The sequence below is a fragment of the Manis javanica genome, chromosome 4 (genome assembly GCF_040802235.1).
Source record: "Manis javanica isolate MJ-LG chromosome 4, MJ_LKY, whole genome shotgun sequence".
In the NCBI taxonomy this organism is placed as follows: Eukaryota; Metazoa; Chordata; class Mammalia; order Pholidota; family Manidae; genus Manis; species Manis javanica.
In genome coordinates, this window is record NC_133159.1 from 78,530,807 (window position 1) to 78,537,602 (window position 6,796).

At 47.9% G+C, this 6,796-nt stretch overlaps 1 pseudogene; it reads right to left on the reverse strand.

Moving 5' to 3' along the window:
* The window catches only part of LOC140848596 (uncharacterized), a 29,406-nt pseudogene extending 25,132 nt beyond the window's left edge, over window positions 1–4,274 (reverse strand).
* Between the last annotated feature and the right edge of the window lie 2,522 nt (window positions 4,275–6,796).

The window sequence follows — 6,796 nt, forward strand, 5'->3', positions numbered from 1 at the left end:
TGCGGGGAATGTGGCATGGCAGCTTCGAAAACAGTCTTCAACCGGAGCTAAACACCTTCCTGGGACAGGGGTAGGGCTTTTAAGGAGGTGAGAAAGGCAGAATCATTTATCTCAGCTAACAGTCCAGAATGCAAGCTAGGTATGGGGGGAGATGCTCTTCTAAACATGATCCCAAATGGGGTTAGGTTTAGCATGTAAGGAGTATTCCGCACTCTAAATAGCACATAGGGAAGGAGGGACACCCAGTCTCCACCGGTTTCTAAGGTTAATTTGGTTAGGGTCTCTTTTAGGGTCCTATTCATCCATTCTACCTGTCCTGAGCTCTGGGGCCTGTAGGCACAATGTAATTTCCAATCTGCCCAAGGAACTTTACTAAGTCCTTTTATTACCTGAGAGGAAAAAGCTGGTCCATTGTCAGAACTTAACAGGGCCGGCATACCATACCTCAGAAGTATTTCTTCTAGGAGTTTCTTTGCCATGGTATGTGTGTTTTGTGCTTGGTGGGGAAGGCTTCTGTCCATCCTGAAAAGGTATCAACTAGGACTAACAAATATTTAAATCTATACTTGCCAGGTTTAATTTCAGTGAAGTCTATCTCTCAATGAGCTCCGGGTTTGGTTCCTCGGAGCCGCCTTCCTTGTATTTGGGGAGATTTGGTTGCGTTTACAAGTTGACAGCTGGAGCAGCGTGCTATCAATGATTCTACTTTGGGTCTGAGGTGCAGGACTTTCAGGCAAGCTTTCTGGAACAAGGCTTCGGTTTTCTTGGCCCCAAGATGTGTGGTTTGGTGTATGTGCTGAAGGATCTTCCAAGCCAGCTTGTGGGGGAGAATCATCTTCCTGTCCTCTGTGTGCCACCATTTGTTTGACAGATAGGCCCCAGGCACTTGGTTTATCTGCTCGCAGTCTTCTGGAGTGTAGGTGGGGAAGTCTGGTAGTGTTGGAGGGCTGGGGTGTGGCAGTTTTAGGATTAACATAGCTGTGGCTGGTGCATTGGCAGCTACTTGCCAAGCAGTTAGGTTGGCTTTGTGGTTTCCTCTGCTTATTGGTGTATTACATTTCTGGTGTCCAGGGCAGTGGACAATAGCCAGTTTGGCTGGTAGTCAGATAGCCGCCAGCAGGTTAAGAATTTCTTCTTTATTTTTGATAGTCTATCCTTCTGCAGTTAGGAGGCCCCTTTTTCAGTATATGGCCCCATGAATGTGGACGGTGGCAAACACATAGCGGCTGTCTGTATACACATTCAGTTTTTTTCTTTCAGCTAGTTTGAGAGCTTCGGTAAGGGCTACCAACTCGGCTCTCTGAGCTGAAGTCCCGTTTGGTAACACTTTTTCCCAGATTACTTCTGTCTCAGATCCCACTGCTGCTCTTGCATACCTGGTTCCATGTTTAATATAACCTCTTCCATCTGTATACCGTATCAATTCGGCATCTGGTAGTGGCTGATCAGTCAAGTCTTGCCGCAGGTTTTGTACTTGGCTCAGGATGTCAATGCAGTTGTGCAGTGGAGCATCTAGGTCAGGATCTGGTAGCAGCGAAGCAGGGTTTAGGGCTGCTTTCTGGAGAAAGCGTATGCGTCGGGGGTTGAGCAGTAGGCTCTGATAGTGGGTTATACGGGCATTGCTCAGCCAGCGATCAGGAGGCTGCTTGAGAGTTTCTTCTATGGCATGGGGAGTGGTTATTAGAAGCTCTTGTCCTAGTGTTAGTTTGTCTGCATCTTTTACTAGGGAGGCCGAGGCTGCAACTATTCTGAGGCAGGGGGGCCACCTGGCTGCTACAGCATCTAATATTTTTGACAGGTAGGTCACTGGGCGATTCCAGGGGCCTAAGACTTGTGTCAGGACCCCTTTAGCCACTCCTATCCGCTCATCTATGTATAAGTGGAAGGGGCGAGTGACATCTGGCAGTGCTTGTTTTAAATCTGTGAAGGCTTTCTCTTCTACTTTGGCCCAGTGGAACTGGCTTTTTTCCTTAGTTGCCTCATAGAGGGGCCTTGCTATTTCTGCAAACCCAGGGATCTATAATCGGCAGAACCCAGCTGATCTCAGAAATTCTTGCTCATCGCGGGGAGATTTTGGTGTAGGTATTCTGAGAATAGTTTATTTTCTGGCTTCTGTGAGCTACCGCTGCCCTCCTTTTAGGACAAACCCTAGGTAGGTTACCTCTGTGCAGCATATCTGGGCTTTCTTTGCAAACACCCAGTACCCTAGATCTCCCAGGGTGTTTAACAATGCTTCCGTTCCGGCCCGGCAAGTGTCTTCAGTATCTGCAGCGATTAAGAGGTCATCTATATATTGTAGGTGTTAACGTTGTGGGTTTTGTCACAGGTACTCACCCAGGTTTTCGTGCAGTGCTTCATCGAAGATAGTGGGGGAATTTTTATACCCTTGGGGCAACCTCGTCCAGGTTAGCTGTCCATTGAACCCCTCTTCTGGGTCGCTCCATTTGAAGGCAAAAATGGCCTGGCTGACTTTTGCTAAGGGTAGGCTGAAGAAAGGATCTTTAAGGTCTAACACTGTATACCAGACTTTTGTGGGGGCCAGTGAGCTTAGCAGAGGTACGGTGGGATGTATATCTGCCACCCGTCGGTTTACCTCTCGCAAGCCTTGGATTGGTCTGTAGTCTCCCGAGTTTGGCTTCTTTACTGGGAGAAGGGGAGTATTCCAGGGAGACTGGCAAGGGGTTAACACTCCAAGGCTTTTGAGGTTGCGTATGTGAGGAATGATGTCCTGCCGAGCTTCGGCTGATATGGAGGTTTGCTCCTGGCTTGAGCACAAGGACGGGGGGTCGGTGCGCCACGAGGCCCATACCCCCAGTCTCTGCCCACACCTTTGGGAATCGTGACAGCCAGACGGTCATGTCTTGCCCAACTGAAGGATTCTGAAACAGTCTATATTCATCATGTAGCTGAAGAGTTAGGACTTGTATTGGGCGATTGTCTTGGTCTATGACCAGGATGCCTTTTCCTGAGAAGATAATTCGAGTCCTTATCTTTGTCAGTAAATCTCTGCCCAAGAGTGGGTAAGGGCATTTAAGTATAACTATGAAGGAATGGTGGATCTGGTTTTTCCCCAGAGCCACAGACTGCCTGGTGGTCCAGGAATGTTGACTGATACCTGTAGCTCCTACAGGACTTTTTTTGTGACAGTTTACCATTTGGTTGAGTCAAAACCAAATGCTGAGCTCCCGAGTCTACCAGGAACTCAACTGGTTTCCCCTCCACTCTCAGAGTTACCCTGGGCTCAGGGAGGAGCTCGGAATCCCGTCTCTCCTAGTCCTCAGTATCTCCAAGTTCAAGTATTTGAACTCTCTCCGGGGCCCAGCATGCTTTTTGGGTTCTCTTTGGGCAGTCTCGGATCCAGTGCCCCTTCTCTTTACAGTAGGTACATTGATCTTTTTGGAGCCGAGGTCGGTCCTCTCGGGAGGACAGTCTCTTACCATGCTCTCCAGCCAGTTGCTTCAGCTGCCGACATCTCTCAGCGGCCATTCTGGTGGTTGTGGCTGGCAGAATTTTGGCCATATCTCTGGTGTATTTTTCCTGTGTACGTGCTTGCTTGTCTTCAGGGGTTTCTCTGTTGTTATACACTTTCTCGGCGATAGCTAATAGTTCTGGGATAGATTTGTCAGCCAACCTATCTATTTTCTGCAATTTTTTTCTTATTTCAGGTGCTGCCTGATTTACAAATGCCACAATTACTACTGATTTATTCTCTGGGACTTCTGGGTCCATGGGCATGTAAGCTCTAAACGCCTCATGGATTCTTTCTAAGAAGGCTGCCAGAGACTCCGCTTTTTCTTATTGCACGCTACTTACTTTTGCCAAATTGGTGGGTTGGCGAACCGCCGCCCTGAGACCCCCTCCCCCCATCAGAGCCTGGCGGTAAACCTGGAGCTTCTCCTTACTTTCATCCTGGTTGAAGTCCCAGTCTGGTCTTGTCAGTGAGAAATGCTGATCAATAAGGGCCTGGCTTGTGGTTGGATTTCCATCTGCTCTGGGTACGAGTTTCCGCGCCTCTAAAGTGATACTGTCTCTCTTTCTTCTGTAGTAAAGAGGATCTGTAACAGCTGCTGACAGTCATCTCAAGTGGGTTGGTGAGTAAAAAGAATGGAGTCTAAGAGATCTATAAGACCACCAGGTTTTTCTGAGAACTTAGGGGTCTGCATTTTCCAATTATACAGGTCACTGGTGGCAAAAGGCCAATATTGCATAGGTTGATTCCCAGTTGCATCTGGGGGCCCTAAGGCCTGCAAGGGTAGTGCAGTAGAGTCGGGCATTAGGACACTCCTCTGGGTCCTACTGTGCATGTGTGGGGGACTCCCAGTGGGGGCCTCCTCAACTTCTCCCATTGAATTGGCTGCACGGGCTGCTGGCCCTGGTGGGTCAGGGCCTGGAGGAACAGGCTCTGCTCCCGCTGGCTGGGGATCAGTCCCCAGAGGGGCATCCGGTGCTGGCGCCAGAGGCTGGGAGCCGACACTGTTACCGCCTCAGGTGGAGGTAAGTAAGGAGGGGGAGAAACTACCACCCTGCAAAATGGAGTACAGGGGGGCTGACGGAGTAGCTCCAGGCTTTGGCTTCCATTTTTCTTCTTGCAAGGTAAAGACCTGAGTGCTTGTCAGCTGCGGAGGCAGCAAAAAGGCTTTTAACCAAGGAGGGGGATCTTCAACTAAGTTTTGCCAGGTAACAATGTAGGGAACTTGGTCGGGGCGCCCTGGCTTTCCAAAGACAACATTTTTGACTTGGTAGATGGTTCGGAGGTCAAAAGTCCCCCCTGCAGGCCAGCCCACTTGGAACGTGGGCCATTCATTCCTGCAAAAGAAAAAAACTTTCCTCTTTTTACTACTAGTCTAAGATTCCATGCCCGCACCCGGACATCTTTAAAATGGTCTGTTAAGAGGGCGAGGAGGGTACACTGCTATTGGCCCATGTTTTGCAACACCGGAGCCATGGGTTATACAGCAGTTTTGATCCGAAACTCAGACAAACATAATAGGACGGACAAAACAGACAGGCGCCTGATGAAACTAAAAGAGAACAACAGCTGCTGCCGCGGCGCGGGAGCAACCTGCCTGTTTCTCTTTGGTAAAATCAGCGAACCAGAGTGAGCCTAGGACGTCTCCTAGTGCTCACGACCCGGGGTCTCTTGGCGCGTCCACCTAGACCTTCTATGGGCAATTTCAGATTCAGGGCCCCTCCTGCACACGTCAGTAAGAACATTAATAGATATACGACATTTTCAGACACAGAGTGCACTCACCGGCCGGCAGTAGGCTCTGCGATCTGAAGTCCTGAGGTTCTGGGGATCCCCGACGAGCCGCCAAATGTTATACCTGAATCGTGGCGAGTCTCAAGAACCACCGGAGGACTCAGATAGCATGTAAAAACAAAGAGCCTTTATTAAAGCAGAACAAGCTCGAACTTGGGCACCCAACCAGCCCGACGCAACGGGACTTAGTTCGGGAGCCCCTATGAATGTTACAACAGGATTTTTATGCATTCAACAGGGGCAGTTAGGGGTTTCCTCTCAGGACGAACTGGGATTGGTTGACCTTTAACTTGTTCTAAGCTGATTGGATTGTTAAGGTAAGTTCTCTTTTTCTGTTTTTGTAATGCTCCTAGGGCCCTTTCCTGCCTGAGCCTGATTGGTTGAAGCAGGACACAGTTTTCCTCAGTAGCTGATTCTTGGTACAGTTATGGGGTAAGAGTATAGTCATGGGGTAAGGGTACAGTCATGGGGTAAGGGTACAGTCATGGGGTAACAGAATTTTAACTTCTCTAATGCTCTTTCCTTCCCCCAAGGCACCAACACCACTCCCCTGCTACCCCTGACATTGCTTCAGGGGCTGAGCAGCTCCAGAGTGTAGAGCTTCTGGACACTAGAGGGTGCCATATACAAATATGAAATGCCAAAGGAACCTGGTCCAGAGTAAAATTATTAATACAACTCCCAAGAAAGATTTAAATGACAATGGACCTCATGACTCTTCCTGAAAGGGAGTTCAAAATAAAAATCATTAACATGTTCATGGAGGTATGGGAAGATATTCAAGAACTCAGGAATGAATTCCGGTCAGAGATCCAATTGTTGAAGAGCACAATGGAGGGTATTAAAAGCAGATTGGATACGTTGGAGGAGACAATAAATGAAATAGAAACTAGAGAAGAGGAATACAAAGAAGCTGAGGCACAGAGAGAAAAAGGATCCCTAAGAATGAAAGAATATTGAGAGAACTGTGTGAACAATCCAAACGGAACAATATTCACATTATAGGGGTACCAGAAAAAGAAGAAAGAGAGAAAGTGATAGAAAGTGTCTTTGAAGAGGTAATTGCTGAAAACTGCCCAGTCTGGGGAAGGAGATAGTCTCTCTGGCCATAGAGATTCACAGATTCCCCCAACAAAAGGGACCCAAGGAAGACAATACCAAGACATATAGTATTTAAAATGGCAAAGATCAAGGATAACGACAGACTATTAAAGGCAGCCAGAGAGAGAAATAAGATCACATACTAAGGAAAGCCCATCACGCTAACATCAGACTTCTCAGCAGAAACCTTACAGGCCAGAAGGGAATGGCATGATGTACTTAATGCAATGAAGCAGAAGGGCCTGGAACCAAGAATACTCTACCTACCTGGCAAGGTTATCATTTAAATTTGAAGAAGGGATTAAACAATTTCCAGATAAGCAAAAGCTGAGAGAATTTACCTCCTACAAACCACCTCTAAAGTCTATTTTGGAGGGATGGCTATAGATGGAAGTGTTCCTAAGGTTTAATAGCTATCACCAGAGGTAATAA